The following is a 17,212-nucleotide window of genomic DNA, read 5'->3' as shown; positions in this document are numbered from 1 at the left end:
CTTTAAATTACAGTTTCTGTACCAGTTTGCTGCCATACACCTACTCCCTCTACGATGTTTTGAAGTTCGCTGCTTTGTTCATGCCATGTTGTACAGTACTCTGAAACAAAGGTTCACTGCTCTGTGGTTTTCAACCATACGGGCCAATGTGATAAACATGAACTTGTAGCATTTCAACAGACAAATGCAGCACACAGGAAGTGAAGAGCCCACTTGTAAAACTGAAATGTAGTTATGCAGTTTTGGACCACAGTAGATGTCAACAATATACCTCTAACATAATTAAAATCATCGTAATTAGATATTCCATCTTATAATAAGTGGTTCGATACATGTACTTTTTTTGACCGTTTTGTCATGCACAGTGCTTCTACCTGCTTAAGGGTCAAATTAGCTGCAAACAGATTACTCATGGTTTTGCAACTTTTTTCATTAATCATTTCATTTATCTTTTCCAACAATTATATAACTAACTTTTTCCGATGTAAAGATATATCAGACAATCAAGACTCAGAATCAAGTTTGTTTGTCACTTACATAATACACACTCAAATACACAATATGAACAAAAATATTGGGACATGTCACACCTACAGCATGCAGGACTTGATATACCTGTTGCTTTGAAATATTATCATGATATAAATGTTCCTGTCAGTTGTAAATAATTATTACGACAAATGTCAAATCAATATTTCTTTTAAGTTTACAGGCTGATTTTTCTTCCTGAGTGAGAGTTGAAGAAAACACATGGTTACTTGATGGTTTGAAACAATATATTTATGGTCAGAATATGATAAATATTTCAGAAATCTAGATGTAGAATAACTAAGACAATTTAAATAACAATCTGACGGACTTAGTAAGCGTTTTAGATGATAAAACACTAAAGATGAGACAGAAATGTTTACGGCAATAGTTGTCACAAAATAAAATTACATTAAAAATTAAATTTCATTGTACATATGTATAATGACAATAAAAGCATTCTATTCTATTCTGTTTTATTCTATTCTATTCTATTCTATTGCTTTTGTCATTATTATTTTGTATCTCAGCCCTGTTAGCAGAGAAAAACCTGAATTCAGTGTTTCATTGCTGACTTTTGTCTAATATATGAATAAAAGTACTGGGAGGTGAAACACACAGCTGGGGGTAAAAGTGCTGATGTATTAGTATGTACAAAATAAGACACTGAGTACTGGCGTCTGTATCAACAGTTTTGGCCTATTTGACTAACAAAATATACAGCTGACATTTCACCATTGACAGTACCAATGTTTATCCACTAACTTATAGTAAAGGTTTTTACATAGATCTGTAAGATTAACTTTGTGCTTATTCAAATACAATGTAGTGGAGGCTTGCCAGACTGCAGTTAGTTTGTTTATAATGGAGATTTCATTCTTTCTGTGGCACAAAAAAGTGAGTTCAACAGGAAATAGTATCAGTGTCATCATCAACTATTGGCTGAATTATTTTGCATTGGCATCAGGACAGAATTTCCCGGTGCATCTGTATTTTATTTATTTCTTTATAAAATTTATTTGATAGGGACAAAGTGAAGTACATAGTAAAACTTCTACCTGTTACAAACAAGCTTTAGTAACTGATGATTCACATAAAGACATAGCTATTGCTACTTTCCATCTCCAGTCTTTAGTCAGGCTTTTAGTAGAGAAAAGAAAGAAAGAAAGAAAGAAAGAAAGAAAGAAAGAAAGAAAGAAACAAACAAACAAACAAACAAACAAAAACAAACAAAGAAGTTTCACATTTGAGAGCCTTTTATAGAGAATGCCAACTGCCTTATGGAGGTCTTTCAATATGTGAATTTGCAATTACCACTGGTTACACCCCTGCTGTTCCTGCCATTATTTTGTCTTATGATAAATTTGCATAAAAATCTCTGGTTCTGAGCCTTTTCACCATCCAGTAATTCAACAATCCTTAAAGTCTCAGACAGTCTTCTGACTGATAGGGTTACATGTGACATCTTTCACCCATAAAGGCCCAAACATCCACCAGTAACCAAAACCATCTATTAATGTAAAATGTTTAATATCTGTTGATCCATTAATCCTATCATACATGTAAATAATTGGTGTAAAATACAGTTTGTCATCTTTTCATGGTCATCAGATATGACTCATGTGAACGTGGAAACACTGTCATCTTCTACAAGACTGATTCACCAGTAAAACCCATGGTGTTGGATCAATGACAGTGGATAGAGGTACTTGTTTCTATGTTCAGCTATTGGTATTTTTGCTGGAAAAAGTCACTTTTTATTTAGTTTTCTCTGTTTTGATATAATAACCTCCAACTTTACTCTGAGCTTTTATGAACATCTACATGATCAGTAAAATGAAATGTAGGAAAATACCTGATTTTCACTGAAATAAGTGCACGATAAAGAAGATAATATTACAATTATGGTGACAAATCACTTAAGAAAGGTTAAAAATAAAAAAAAAATTAATTTGGGAAATGCCACAAAAGTAGCACTGGGTCTTTATGGGTTACTGTGAATGGAGTATTACTCAGATTACTAGTAGAAAATTACAGTTCATGTCAACACAGCTTCTAACAGACACTTAATGGATTAATTAGCAGGACCAGAAATTAGACACTGAATACACATCCTATGACTCTGTCTTCATTAAGTGTTTTTTTTTTTTTAATTTCCTGCTCTTCTGTTTCTGCAACCTTGTCTCCACTCCTCCCACCATCATCCTCTTAATGTGAGATAATTTAATTTATCCAGAGTTATGATCCAGGATTGGAGATGTTAAATGCCATCACCCATTCATTCCGCCATCTCTCTTCTACCTTCTCCCTCCATTCGGTAAATTAATTCCTCTCTCCTTCCCTCTTTCTTTAAATCCTTCTCTCCGGCAATAAGCTAAGAGCCACTTGGCGTCATTAAAGACTTCAGATCCAATCTATTTACTCAGATTATATCTAAGTGCATGACTGTCAATATGATTCGGTAAATGTGCAAATAGATAAATATGCTTATAGAAGTAATAAACATCATTTAGTGCAATGGAAAGTCTCAATTAGATGTGTTCAACTGACACTTTGTCATTATCTTAATGTTATTACTGCTGCCAAGGAGGTTATGTCTGTCAGCAGTGATTATGCAAACACTGAAACTTGGTGGGAGGGTAGGGCACAAACTGAAACTCAGTTTGGAGCAGATCCAAAAAAAAAAGCCACAGAGCGGGAAATTCTTTTTAAGACCACAAAATGGGACCTTGGCTGGGACTGAGCTGTAACAAGATGCCTTTTGGTTCAATGCATTAATTCGTGTAACATTTCTGGCACTGACGATCAGTATTTTGCTTGTATAATATGACGCTATCTGTGATTATGGAAAAACATCTGCTCTTTTGTATCATGCTCTATTGCTCAATATTAATACATGTTAAATCATCTTGAACAAATTGCCCAATTGCTTTTTATTATTGTGTTACACCAGTTCAGCCACAGCCAGGTCTCCCTCGCACAAGAAATCTAATCTCAAGGGACTTCCCGGTAAAATAAAGGTTCAGTGAACAAGTAAATAAGACCCAGAAAACAAATGTTACATCTCTGTGGGACCCACATTTACCAAAAACATCTTAAATTGCCATAATACCCACATCTTTACAGATTCTACCACTGTCAAACACACTGTCTGAAAGTCTCTTTTCTACATTTTGTATGTCATTTGGTTATAACATGTTGTCTTAAACCTTTTTGTTCAGACAATATAAGATTTATTGCATTCATTTTCTGATATTTTATACCAGGTTTTTATTCAACACATGTCAGATGTTTCTAATTGATAGTGCTGCTCCTTGTCATTGGGGCAGACGTCATGCTAAATTGTGACTTTAACCTTTTACAACCCATTTAGTTCAGGTTTTTGTCTTTTTTTAGGCTATGCACATATTTCCTGTATTTTCTTGCTGTATCTGGAGAGAAGTATGCAGTATTTTATGAAACGCAAAATGCGCTAAATAGGCCATTGCAGCAATCATTTAACACATGTAAAGTTATGTGTATATGAAATAGCATACACATAAGACATGATGACAACAGCAGAAACAGACATTTACAGCCAGAGTGGTAATACCAGTAAAAATGTATATCATAGTCTGAACTCCTCCAGTCTGTTCAACTGTATGTTTGAGTCACAGATCATTTGTTTAATCAACCACAAAATCAAGTCATTCACCCTTTGACACTCTTTCCAAGTAAATGTCACTTTCTCACTGATAAAGGTGACATGACCTACTGTGAACAGAAACAACTCAAAGACTAGGGGAAAGGTAGTCAGTCGAAAAATTTACACAGTGGAACGTAAAATGTGTGAAGTGTATAGTATAATAAGTATTTTCTTTTTTTTTTTTTTTTTAATAGAGCAGCAGATAATAAAGTTAAATAATAAAACAATTTTAAAAGGTTATGATTAGTTACTCTGAGACCATTTGCTATGCAAATCATAGCTTAAACCAGTGGTTTCCAACCTTTTTTGGCTTATGACCCCATTTTAACATCACAAATTTCTGGTGACTCCAGACATTCAAAACGGAGACATATTTTTTTTGCTAAAATTTATTTGTTTTTGATCATGTAATAGTTTGCTATACTGTGTTGCACATAAATGTTAATTTTAGATGACATTTAGACTATATAACGTATATTATTATGGACGGAGGTAGAAAAGCCAAGTGTAGATTACTGCACAAAGTGAGACTTTTATTTTCCTTGGTCAGGATATGTACAGTCAGTCCAGCTTTGATTTACAAGGCTGACAATTAATACTGAACAAACAAGAACTCAAACTATTAATTATGAAAGAGCTGCAGCATCTGAAACCGACCACAATGAACATTTGACAGATAAACAGAACCACAGTGCTTAAGTTTCAGCTTCAGAGTTGGTCATGTCTTTTATGTATTGTGATTGTCTCTCTCAATTCACCATATATTTTTTATTAGTATTATTATTATTATTTTTTTTTTTTTTATCAATTATTAGAAATTTCAGGCGACCCTATTTGAATTCCAGGTGACCCCAAGGTTGAAAAACACTGGCTTATAGACTCCAATGGAGGTTTCCCACTGTCAGAGAAGAAGAATCTTTATTGAGCATATTTATGTACATATAATGTGGGTTTAGTGGAAATTATGCGAAAGGCAGTGATGTTAAAACTGAGTATTTCAGGATTTTACTCCTACTTCTTCTCACTGTCCAAAGACATTATGTATTTCTTTCTATGCCTTAATAACTTAACTGGTCAGTATAAAATGCTTGTAGGTGTGAATGTGAGAATGAGTGGTTGTTTGTCTATATATGTCAGAACTGTGATAAACTGGTGACACATCCAGGGTGTACCCCGCCTTCAATCACTGATACCTGGGATAGGCTCTGGGCTCCCATGACCCTTGCAAGGATGACACAGTTCAGAAAATAGATGGACAAATGAATTACAGGGTTTAAGGAGGGAGTTGGATGCAAATCCCGTCACTTTGAGGCCCTCAGTGTCTGGGCTGCAGTCATCTTATTGTACAAAAGATGACAAGTGTGGCTACATTTATGGTAAATACACTGTAATGGTTGTAAACAGTTTCTAAGTAACAGCAGTTTTAACAGAAAACTTCAAAATATATGTAAGTGACTGTCTCCACTATAAGACATGGACACAGTTACTTTTGCGTCTGACCTAATTGAATATATACTTGATGCAGTTTCCCTTTCAGAGCACAAATTTTGGGGAAGAAAGCATGTAAATGAATCATCCAACATGACAATTATGGACAGAAGAGGCGCTGCTGAGAACAGAAGCATGTTTTTAGAATAGTGACATTATTCTCACCTCGGCTTAATTTATTTGAGGACATTGTCAGGGCAGATTGACCACATACAGTCGACATTTACGCCTGTTTTGTCTCTGATCCTAAGCTCAATTCTGGAAAGAGCCACTGATATAATATGACCAAATCACCAGGAGGTTCAATAAGAATCAAGGAAAAGTTTTACTATGAAATGAAGACTCAAGCCTTTGTGCAAAAACAGAAGAAAACTTCAGCTAAATGACTTTCAAAGTATTTTCACTGGTTCTGTAGCAGATAGAGCATGCCACATTTCCTCTGCATTAATGATATTACAAATCAATTGCTCATCCGCTATGTACAATACATGTGTCTGCTCCTATGGTTTGACCACAGAGGGTTGTAAGTGATAGATTAAGTCAGAACTCAGTGTTATGCCAGCCTTTGTGTGCCTCCTCATGTTCTGTTCCATCTTCTTTAATTTCCCTCCTGTATTTTCAGAGTCACAATAGTGATCCTGATTTGCCAGTTGGACAGGTTGGACATTGTGATTTTCACCACTATTTAATACTAGGTTACACTCATCCGTCAACTGCTCCAGTTCTATGGTAGAAAACTCCTCCTTCTGCTACCTCTTCTTGGCCCGTACTACATTTGTACTTGTCACATTACATAAACAAGTCATGCATGTGCTGTTACTAAAATCCCTGCACCCTAAACAGGTGTGTCCTTGTACAATCTTGCACTGATCTTGGTAGGGGAGGACTTACTGCATCTATGTTCATTCTGCATTTTTTACACAGATCACCTGCAAAAAGTGGCTATTAGCTGTAGCACCTTTTCTGGATTGCAGCTTCTCTTATTATCCTGCTTTAGTAAATCTTGCCCAAAGTCTGAAAATTCCAAATTATTAGGAAAAACAAAAATTTTAAACACGATTTTTGTAATTTTCCCTTTCATTCTGATTCTGATTTTGCAAACACTGTACTCTAGTCACTGACTGAGCCCAAAGGAGTGTGAACTCTTGTGACCCCATTGCGTTTCAACCACATTTCTAATCATGACAAAGTTCATGTGGTTCTAAGAAAAGTGGGTGTTTGATGGAGGTTGTTCAAACTATCCTCCTACGGGAAATAAAGGGGAAATTTCACTATTTTTGCTGATTTTTTTTGGTTACTCAAAATAAGACCAATCATACCACACAATTCCTTACATGACATGTCATTTGTGTTCCTCTACTGACTCTAGTTTTATAATTATTCGACTCAAATCTTATGCTGCCTTCACGTACTATTCAGGAGGATGATCCTTTCTACTTGTGAATTCGAAATTATATGTGTGTTGCGTTCAAGTGCTTTTGTTGTCATAGTGAAATTAATTTATTGTGACCTGCTGCTTGGTTAAAACAGTTTTGGACGTGTTAATTCATCTACTACAGCATTTTCTTTGTACATTTTTACAAATTGTGTATGCTAAAAATGTGCAAATTCATCTTTCCCATAGCACCTGAAGGCACCGTTACTACACAGACCTGGCCTTCAAAGGACGACGGCACACGTCAACCTGAAACCTGCACTGCTGAATGTACACAACTCTTGACAGGAAAATCAATTTGTCACAATATTCCCCATAATTCACTTAATATCCTGCTTGTTTTCTGTCAACTAATGCCCCGCCAATAAACAATTAGCGTCCGTACGACAGAGCAGACATCAGGAACACATCAGCTCTAACTGGGTTTATTTATGTAATTGATTAGCTGATTAATCGAGCCTGTCCCTTTAACTGGATAATCTCTTCTCTTGTTCTGTTTTGATTAGGTCAGCGGAAGGAAGGAACCCATGTCTTGAGTTCGAACATGACTTTCTTATCCCGTGGACTCTCATGGGTGCTGTGGCAGAAATGCTGCAGTATAGGTGTTGTAACATCATACATGACTCACTGTGAGCAAACAGGATGACTTATGACAGAACTGAAAAGGAAATTGTAACGTTTATTTCCTGACAACTGGCAATCGGAAAGCTGCTTTGTAGAAATACTGTCATCAACTGGAAGTAATTGTTTATCTGATAAGTTGTATGAAAGTGCTATATATAAAATAAAGATTGAAAGTTATAATTTAGTGTTTTTGAGACATATGGATGGACAGCTAAACATGGATGCAATACTGAAGTGAACATGTCAACAATAATGTGTGCAATAATACCTCATAACATCATTATCTATTCACTCTACACTACTACCTGGGCTTATTTAATTACTTTCAATTGTCTTAGTCACCATCATGTGAAATGTAACGTGAGAGGTGGTAAAAGTACAAATAGTCTTGACTTAAATATAAATACGAATACTTATACTTGGGGGCAGCCATAGAGAGTTGGCTTGTGACTGAAGGGTCGCCAGTTCGGTTCCACGGACTGGCAGAAAAAGTTGCTGGCTGATGTGCCCTTGAGCAAAGCACTTAACCCCCCATTTGCTCCCCGGGCGCCTGCTATGGCAAGCCCGCTGCTTCTAGTTTGCTGTGTGTGTTGTGTTCCTGCATGTTCTAGAGATGGGTTAAAAGCAGAGGCTGAATTTCAGTGTATGTAAAAAAAAAAAAAAGTACTATATACTGACAATAAAGGATCTTAATTAATTAATTAATTGTGTGAAAAACAGGGTTGGATTTACACTTCTACATCTTTCTCTAATTTTAGTGGTCTTTGAAGTATACTTAAAAAAAACCCAAATCTGCCTTGGCGGAGGTCTGCGCTCTCTGAGTGTTTTTCTGGTGTTAGTAATACTTGAACTTTTGTCTGAACACTGGTCTTGTTCCTGTCTTGTTTTAAGAAGACTCAGGTAGCATGTTGATATAGGCAAAATATATCAATAAATAGATGGGAAGTATTTTTATGGATCTTTTGTTGAAACCATTCACCTACTCCTACCTTTATCTACTGCATATATTGTCTACTACGCACCATCCTCCCATGCCAGAATGTAAAAATCTCTTACAAGCCCATGTAAGAGTTAAGTTGTGTGTGTGCATGTGCGAGTTTAAGTGTATGTACATATGATTGTTTACTTGCAACTGCACTCTCTTTTTTATGATTGGGTTTGTTTTTATGTTATATACCTGTTGTAAGCACATTGAGTCTGTCTTGTGCATAAAATGTGCTCTATAGAAAAAGTTGAATTGAATTGAAGTTGAATGTGAAATGTTCAGGATCTGCCACTGCTACGAGAAAAAGTCAACTTCTTTACAGTTTTTATCTATAACAATGAACTGAAATCAGTTTGACGGACATTAGTACTGGCTGTTTCTATGCAAATCTACTACACCTCATATCAAATTAATATAAATACAAGATTATTTAACTCTGCTACCTGAAAAAAAAAAATCATGTATGGACTGAATGTACCAAACATTAACTTCACTACAATGCGCAAATCAGTTTTCAGTGTCAGAGCTCTAACATGTATTATATAGTCATCCTTTAGAGTCAATTATGTGTTATGTCATCTGAATTTTGTAGCTTTTGTCGTGAGTGAAATTCATCAACGGATAAAACAAGATACTGCTGACAACGCCCTTGAATATATTCATATGATGTACTAATATGTACAGAAATAGCAACAAATGAATATTATAGATTTGAAGGGGGAAATTCCCTTTTTACATCAGTTCAAGAAAAAGAAAGAAAAAAATGTAGGGAGTAAAACTGAAAATAAAAGTGGCAGAAAGATAAATTAGCCAACTCAATTAAAGTACAGACACTGAGCAACTGAGATTCACTTCATTAACATCAAACTGTGGCAAAAGTAGTAACATTTATAGTTTAATTGCATTCTTTCCTATTTGTTCAGTGACTTTACCATGTGTTTATCCCTTTTAGTTTTATTCTTACATTGAAAACGCTAGAATTTTTATAAGGTTGGGTCTTGAAACTTGAATTAAATATGATATGCATCAGTGTATAAAAGGCTTAAGTAAAAGGTTAGAAAAGCAGCTTGTGAGCAGAAGGTCATTGTCGTCATCACACACACAGGAAAGTATAACTTATTGGGAGGTGCCGAGTTGCAACCTCACGCAGTGTAAACAATACAAGATGTAATTTTAATGGGTGGGAGGCTCCCAGAACTAGGCATGACCTTTCTTTCTCAGTCCACTTTGATGCAAAAGGTCGTATTAGTCGCTGTTTTCATAGTTTTTCCAGTTGAAAATTAACACTCATCTCCTACACATCACCATAATGAGGAACATTCTTCTGCTAATAGCTTTTAAAATGGCCTCATTTGTCTTTAAGGCTTCTCTCGCAGAAATCACATCCAGACTCAGTTGAGATTTAACGCTTTATCACTTTATATGAAACATTGCTCTGTTTGTGTCAAGAAGCTCGAGGCTGAAATAGTGTTTCAAGTGTGGGAGCTGTGATTTCATTTTTCCTTATTTAAACAAGTGTCATTGTGAGTTAAATTCTCTTTTTCATGTAAAGTGAAAAAGTATGTGCACAGTGTAGATGAAAAGAATAATATACAATAATACTCTGAGGACTCTTAACTCATTCTGGTCATTCTAATCAGTTTTTAATGTCAGCAATAGAAATCAAAACATTAAGATATTGTTTTCTTGCTCCACTGTGTTGTTTTTTTGTCTTGTTACATGTTGCATTTGTCATGTGTTAAATACACTAATGGACACACTAAGAGCTCACCCTTTCTACATTTACAGTCAAAAAAATTATTAGACCACCCTTGTTTTCTTCAATTTCTTGTTCATTTTAATGCATGTACAACTAAAGGTACATTTGTTTGGACAAATATAATAATAACATCAAAAATAGCTCATAATAGTTTAATTTCAGAGCTGGTATCTATCCATTTTCCATGTTTTCTTGATAATAACCAAAATCACTTCAGCTCTTACATCAATATCTATGGCATTGTACTGACAAAAACAGTGTTTTTAGGCATTCCATGTTTTCTTTTCTGTCTGTTTTAGTCACGATACACACAGGAGTTAGTAATTGATTGCGTAACCATTGTTTTTGATGACTTTGGATGGTCTAATATTTGAAATTAAGCAGGGAATTTAGGAAGTTCTGCAGTGATGTCAAACCATATTAACCTATAACTGATCTTACATGCATTTAATGGAAGAAACAAGCTTGTTGACGTAGTGCAGATATTTGTGTTAAATGTACAGAGAAGTGAAAAGTTAAAAAAATAAATGCAAATACAGTATTTGTACTTGTTTACTCCCTCTATCCGATCATAGGGAGTGAAAAGTTTTCTATCTAGGGTTGACCAATCTGTTTGTCGTCAGTGGCATCTTTCTTCATTTATTTCTTCTAGTCGTAAAAAGGTAAAACTGCAGGGTGTTAGTTGCGGTGTTAAACGTCTGTGTGCTTGTTTTTCATGACTCATACAATGGATCGACATTTACCTGGGAAAGGGATTCATCATGCTGGTTTTTTCCCTGGTTTTGGTGCTGTTTGAGTTCCAGTATTTTCCCAAAGTTTGCTGAGTACTTAGATGGGTAAGTGTTGTGTTTTTGCCAGCTTTGGATTATCTGTCTGTCTGTCTGTCTGTCCGTGTGCAAGCTAACTCAAAAAGTTATGGATGGATTTGGATGAAAATTTCAGGAAATGTTGATACTGGCACAAGGAACGCATGATAAAATTTTGGGGGTTGATCAGGTGGGTGGGTGGGTGGGGGTCACTGATCTGCCTTGGCGGAGGTCTGCGCTTTCTGAGTGCTTTTCTAGTTTTATACATAATGTCATGTCATTTTCAAACATTGCTTTGTCAAATATGTGTGCAAAAATGTGGGACAGCTGAAATTGATGAAATAAATAAAAAGCGTCTTCATAGTGATTTTACTTGAACTTAGCTTAGATGGTGCATTATGCAATAACATATTCACGTGTTGTAGACTAAAATGCTTCTATTATGTATAATGTGCGATCACATATGGCTCCTATATAGAAAACATACTTATATCCATAGCAACGCTGCCTGGAAATGTGATAACCTAGAACGTGACTCATTCTCCAAGGCAAAATGCTTTCATTTGCGTCGGTAAATCCGAAGAGCTGGTACCAATCAGCGGCTCACTTTAACGCGGAGCCACCCTGTTGCTCCGACATCGACCACAGGAGAATGTAAAGAGGTAGGAATGATGAGAGGAGGGTTGGAAAGACAGGAGGATTTGACCTTAACAGCCTTCCTCCCTGTGGGGAAAGTGGGTTTATGATGAACTTGAGCTCTGTGTTTTGCCACTGGGTGCTGAGCTGTCGCATTAGAGGGAAGAGATGACGTACGGTGCTCAAAGGCACCTCTGTGGTTATCAGACCAAACAGTAGAAGTACTGAAGTCTCCAACAATTGAAGCTTCATTTGTTTATTCATTACAGTATTTCCCTTGTGTATCTTTCTCATATATATATATAAAGAACTCTTCTATCTCTGTCCTTTATGGGCACTTAAAGTCATGAGCTTTAGGAGTTTTATCAGCAACACAACAGCCATGTGAGCCCAACCCTGAGGCTCCAGCAGCAAGACAAAAAATGGGTTCGTGTCATATGGAAGTATGGAAGTACATATATGTTATGTGCCAGAAAACACATCTGCGCTTAGATTTCCCATACCTCTAGGTTATATTAATCCAATATTAACATAAGTTTTAGCACAGCCTGTTCAACATCAGGGGTGTTTGTCAGTTGGCAGAGATTTCCAAACCTTCAAGGTCAGTTCCCTCAGAGTTGACTTCATCCTCTCACTCTGGTCTAAATGTTCTGGCTTTTTTCACTTTTTGTACTTATCCTTTCCTCACCATGGTGACATAATTATAACCACTACATTCAGAGCTGTCACCCTAATACAATTTTAGTTGACAGTTATATTGATATGATATTTCATGCGTAGAAGATTAAGAGGAGAACACGTGTGTCAAAGCATGTGCCATCTCCAGCGCATGATGGGGATCAATGTTACACACTGTTTTCTATAAAGCATTGCATTGAATTTCTGTCATTTGTACTTAAGTTTGCCACTCGACTATTTCTTAATCAGAAATAGGGAAAGGTGGCTTTTAACCTCGCTTCCAGAAATTGTTATATTTTTTTCTAAACTTTTCAACCCTTTACACCCTTGAAGAATGCAAGGCACAACTGTTTACAGGGTTCAGCAAACTGACATCCAACAAATATCAGTCAGACTATACCAGGGGTGTTAAACATACAGCCCGCAGGCCAAAACTGGCCCACCAAAGGGTCCAATGTGGCCTGTGGGATGAAGTTGGAAATGCAAAAATTACATCGAAGACTTTAACAGTTAAGGGTGTTCAACTCATTTAGTTCAGGATTAGATCTCAGATGCATTGATCCAGTAAAATACTATCAAAATAACCTACCAATAATGACAACTCCGAAATGATCTCTTTATTTTAGTGTAAAACGGAAAAATTACATTGTATATCTTTTCACAAAAAATGTGAGTCACCTGAAAAAATATGAGCAACCTGAAATATCTTAAGAGAAGTATGTGCAATTTTACCAGTATTCTGCTTGTTACTAAATGTTTTTGTTTTTTTTTTAATTGTAGATCCACTGTGATGTGTAAGTTGTATTTTAAGTTGTTCAGGTTATTCATGTTTTTTTAAAGGGTAGTTTGTAGAAATAAATAATTTCATCATGCAGTTTAACTTTTTTCTACATTAAAACATAGAGAAAACTTTGGAGTCGTCATTATTTATGGATTATTATGTTAATATCTTTGAGATCATATTAGGCTGTATGTGGCCCCCTGAACTGAAACGAGTTTGACATCCCTGGTCTAAACTGTAGGTGGAGATGATTTGTTTGATGAAGTAACAGGAAAACCAGATAACATGGTTTTCTTAAATTAATTCCACTCCTAAAATATGTTTCTCGTAAAACATGTGAAGGTTGAAGGCTTGGTACATATTAGGCTTTCGCATAATAACTTATTACTAAAAAAACTAAGAACCGTCTGATGGTGACAGGATCATACAGAAATTAAACACAGTGAGGGGAAAAGGGTGCAACAAGATGATGTCAATATAAGTGTCATTAATGCTAATGGTGGAATCGTATGTGGAAATAGTGATGAAATGTGTGGGGTTTCTTTTTCATCCACTTGGTTTTGACAACTGTGGAGGTGTTTGTTCCCATTAACTCATGATTCACAGTTCATCAGTGATGCAGCAGTTGGGGTTTCAAAGTCTCGGGCTGGCAACCCCCATCACACCACAAAAAGCAGAGAAAATGGGCCCTCTGGATTCAGAATGCTACCTACAGTCGAAAGAGACGTTCTTTATCAAACAGTTCAATCTTCACACATGCACACACACTTGTTTCCCCTGCAGAAGCCTCTATTCTCTCTACCCCTGGTGTGTTTGGTTTAGTGTCATCTTCACAGTCAGTTGGTTATCACCTAAATATTCAGCTGTATAAAGGTTTTAACCATAACTACACTGCCTGATCATATCCACTACAGCATACTGTACATAGATGTTAAAATCAATGAATCAATACTTGGTCAAGATGATTTAATCTGGTAAAAATCCTTTTCTGTCCTGGGTTCAATGTTAGAGCTGCATGAGCAAGTAATAAGGAGAGGAAAATAAAACACCTCTCCTCTCTGTTTAAGTCAAAAACACTACATATAAATTAGGTGACCCTGCACTTATTCCAAACCACAATGCTATTTCCTCAGCCATAGCTAAATATCACACGTATGGGAGCTGCCACGTTGCTTCTGTGTCGACAGAGTAGAACAGTAAAGTCAAGTTTGACCAGAGACTCAATATAATTATTGAATGAAGGAACTGTGACGTAACCCATTGGTTTCTGACCTTTAGTTTTGAAGCCTGTAGTTTGTGATTTAGTGGTGATTTTTGTGATGATTTTGTGCCATGTTGTTTTATGGAGTGGTCATATTTGGTCAAAAGAGGTGGAGCTGCAGGACAGTAAGGAGTCAGAGCCACTGACTGCGGAAAAATTTAAAGATGGACAAGATCACTTCTTAGAGGATCCAGATAAAACAAATAAGAACACAATGAAAAATGACTGACTTAGTTTTGTTGGAAAAATGTTCAATATAAATCTATAGGAGCTTTTTGAAGTTGATATTTCCACATTGGCTTCCTATCGGATCACTGTGTTCTTAAGAACTGGAAATCTAAGGAGTCCCCTATATCTTTAGATTTATCTTTAGCTTATCTTTATCAATGATGTACAAATAGGCAAATATAGAGTAGACACTGGCCCATAAAAAGCAAAGTTATGGTATGATGTATATTGGGGAAAGAGAAAAGAACAGAAAAAATATGCGAAGTAAAACAACTGTAGTACAATAGGTTGACTGTAGCTGGAAAAATACAAGCAGATAAAGTATATACAAGCAAATGCATAAAAAATCTTGGATTTAAAGGAAGAGGAAGAAGAGGCAAGGTAAATACAAGTACAGTGTACATATAAAGTAAGCCACTGTACAAAAATAAAAACATAAAAAACCATTTAATCATTCAGTGGTGATGTTATTCATGGAAAGGTGGGGAGCTTTTTGCATTATTAAGAAAAGGTTGCCAGATTTCATTAAATATTGTTGTGGATTTTTGCAAAGTGTAACTAATGCATTCAAGTGTAGCATAAATAAGAACATCCCTAATCCAAAGGGAGTGGGTTGAGATAAATGAAATGCTTGCTAGCAATTAATTTTATCCACTGCCATTTTCTTATGAGCGCCTGATCAGTGCTGCATTTTTTCACCTCTCAGCATGAACGGGAAGGAGGTGAGATAACTCATTTTTTTGCTGCTTCTATCATCAGCCCTTTAAGAATCGAGTTTAATGTTTTTCTTAAAACTTGCCTAAGCATGTGAGTTCCTAGCTTTACCAGTCCACTATGATTTTTTTTTTTTGCCCCAGGTCAGTTTTTACAGTTGCAAATGTAGTAGAACAGGGGTCACAGTCAGAATAGACTAAAACAGAAATTATGTGGCACTGAAATTTCACTTTCTATCAGATACAGAATATGTTTACTGACAACAAAAACAACTTACACTACTGAACAGGAAACACTCAAGAGTTCTAGTTCCTTGACAGTAAAGTACACATCCACCTACTTCACTTAATTTCTGCCTAAGTGACTGTTGTGAAATGCATTTTACTGAATGAGTCACACAGGAGAGGTTTTTCAATCCCAGAAAGAGGGCTGACTGATCTTCGCTTCTTTTTTTTCCCTCTCCCTCCCTCTCAGCTACTGAAACCACTTCCTGTCTGAGCCACAACACCTCTCATACACTCTCAGTCACATCAATACTAATCTCATGCCTCATTTGCGAGAAGAAACAGTGGTGGGGAAAGAAAGCATGAATAAAACGAAGTGTAAAAACACGGACAGTCATCTGAATGGGTGATTTGGACATGTTGTTTCAGAGAAACCAGATGGAGGACTGCCCAAGTTTTGACTGTCCATTATTACACACAAAAGAGACAAACTGTCTCCACAAAGTATGGTCAAATACAGCTACACACAAGCTTTATGCAGACTGAAGCCCTACTGCCAGACAACACTTAAATCGCCCATAAGACAGGCAACCGAATATGTAACTGCATGCTCAAAAAGTGTGTAATTAACAGTTTCAGATGACAGCAGAGTGACTACTCATGTCTCTGTGTGGGCTCAATGATGAGATAATTCCTCTCATTTACAAGATTGTGTTACGTGTTTGTTACAAAGAAACAGAGGAGCCTGGTAGTAGTCAGCTTTCTTCACATCATTGGATGTTTAGAGGAAAGAGCATTTCAACACATTTTTTACATGCAAGCCAAAAAGACAGCTCTGTGTTTAAATATAGAACCTCCAAAAACACATGAGGTTGTTGGAAAAAGACACGATGACTGAGCTAAAAGCGGGTGTTTACTCATGAAAGTCGACAATTTTAAGTGCTACATGTTTTTGCAGGACAGTGACGACACTTTGAGTCATTTCAACTGTCTTTGGGAATCTAACAGTCTAGACAACCGACCATGGACTGTTTTTTGTGCACATGTTTTATATATTTATGTATGCATTCATTCTTCCTCTGAACCTGCTTAATCCTCATTAGGGTCGTGGGGTTAGGGTAGTGTTTTTCAACCTTGGGGTCGGGACCCCACGTGGGGTCACCTGGAATTCAAATGGGGTCACCTGAAATTTCTAGTAACTGATAAAAATAAACAGAAAAACTTACTAATAAAAAATATATGGTGAGTTGAGAAAGACAATCCCAATACATAAAAGACATGACAAACTGTGAAGCTGAAACTGAAGCACTGTGGTACTGTTTATCTTTCAAATGTTCATTGTGGTCAGTTTCAGATGCTGCAGCTCTTTCATAATTCATA

This window comes from Sphaeramia orbicularis, chromosome 2, assembly GCF_902148855.1.
Source record: "Sphaeramia orbicularis chromosome 2, fSphaOr1.1, whole genome shotgun sequence".
NCBI lineage: Eukaryota > Metazoa > Chordata > Actinopteri > Kurtiformes > Apogonidae > Sphaeramia > Sphaeramia orbicularis.
The sequence above is the reverse complement of the archived record's forward strand: the minus strand, read 5'-3'. Positions refer to the sequence as shown.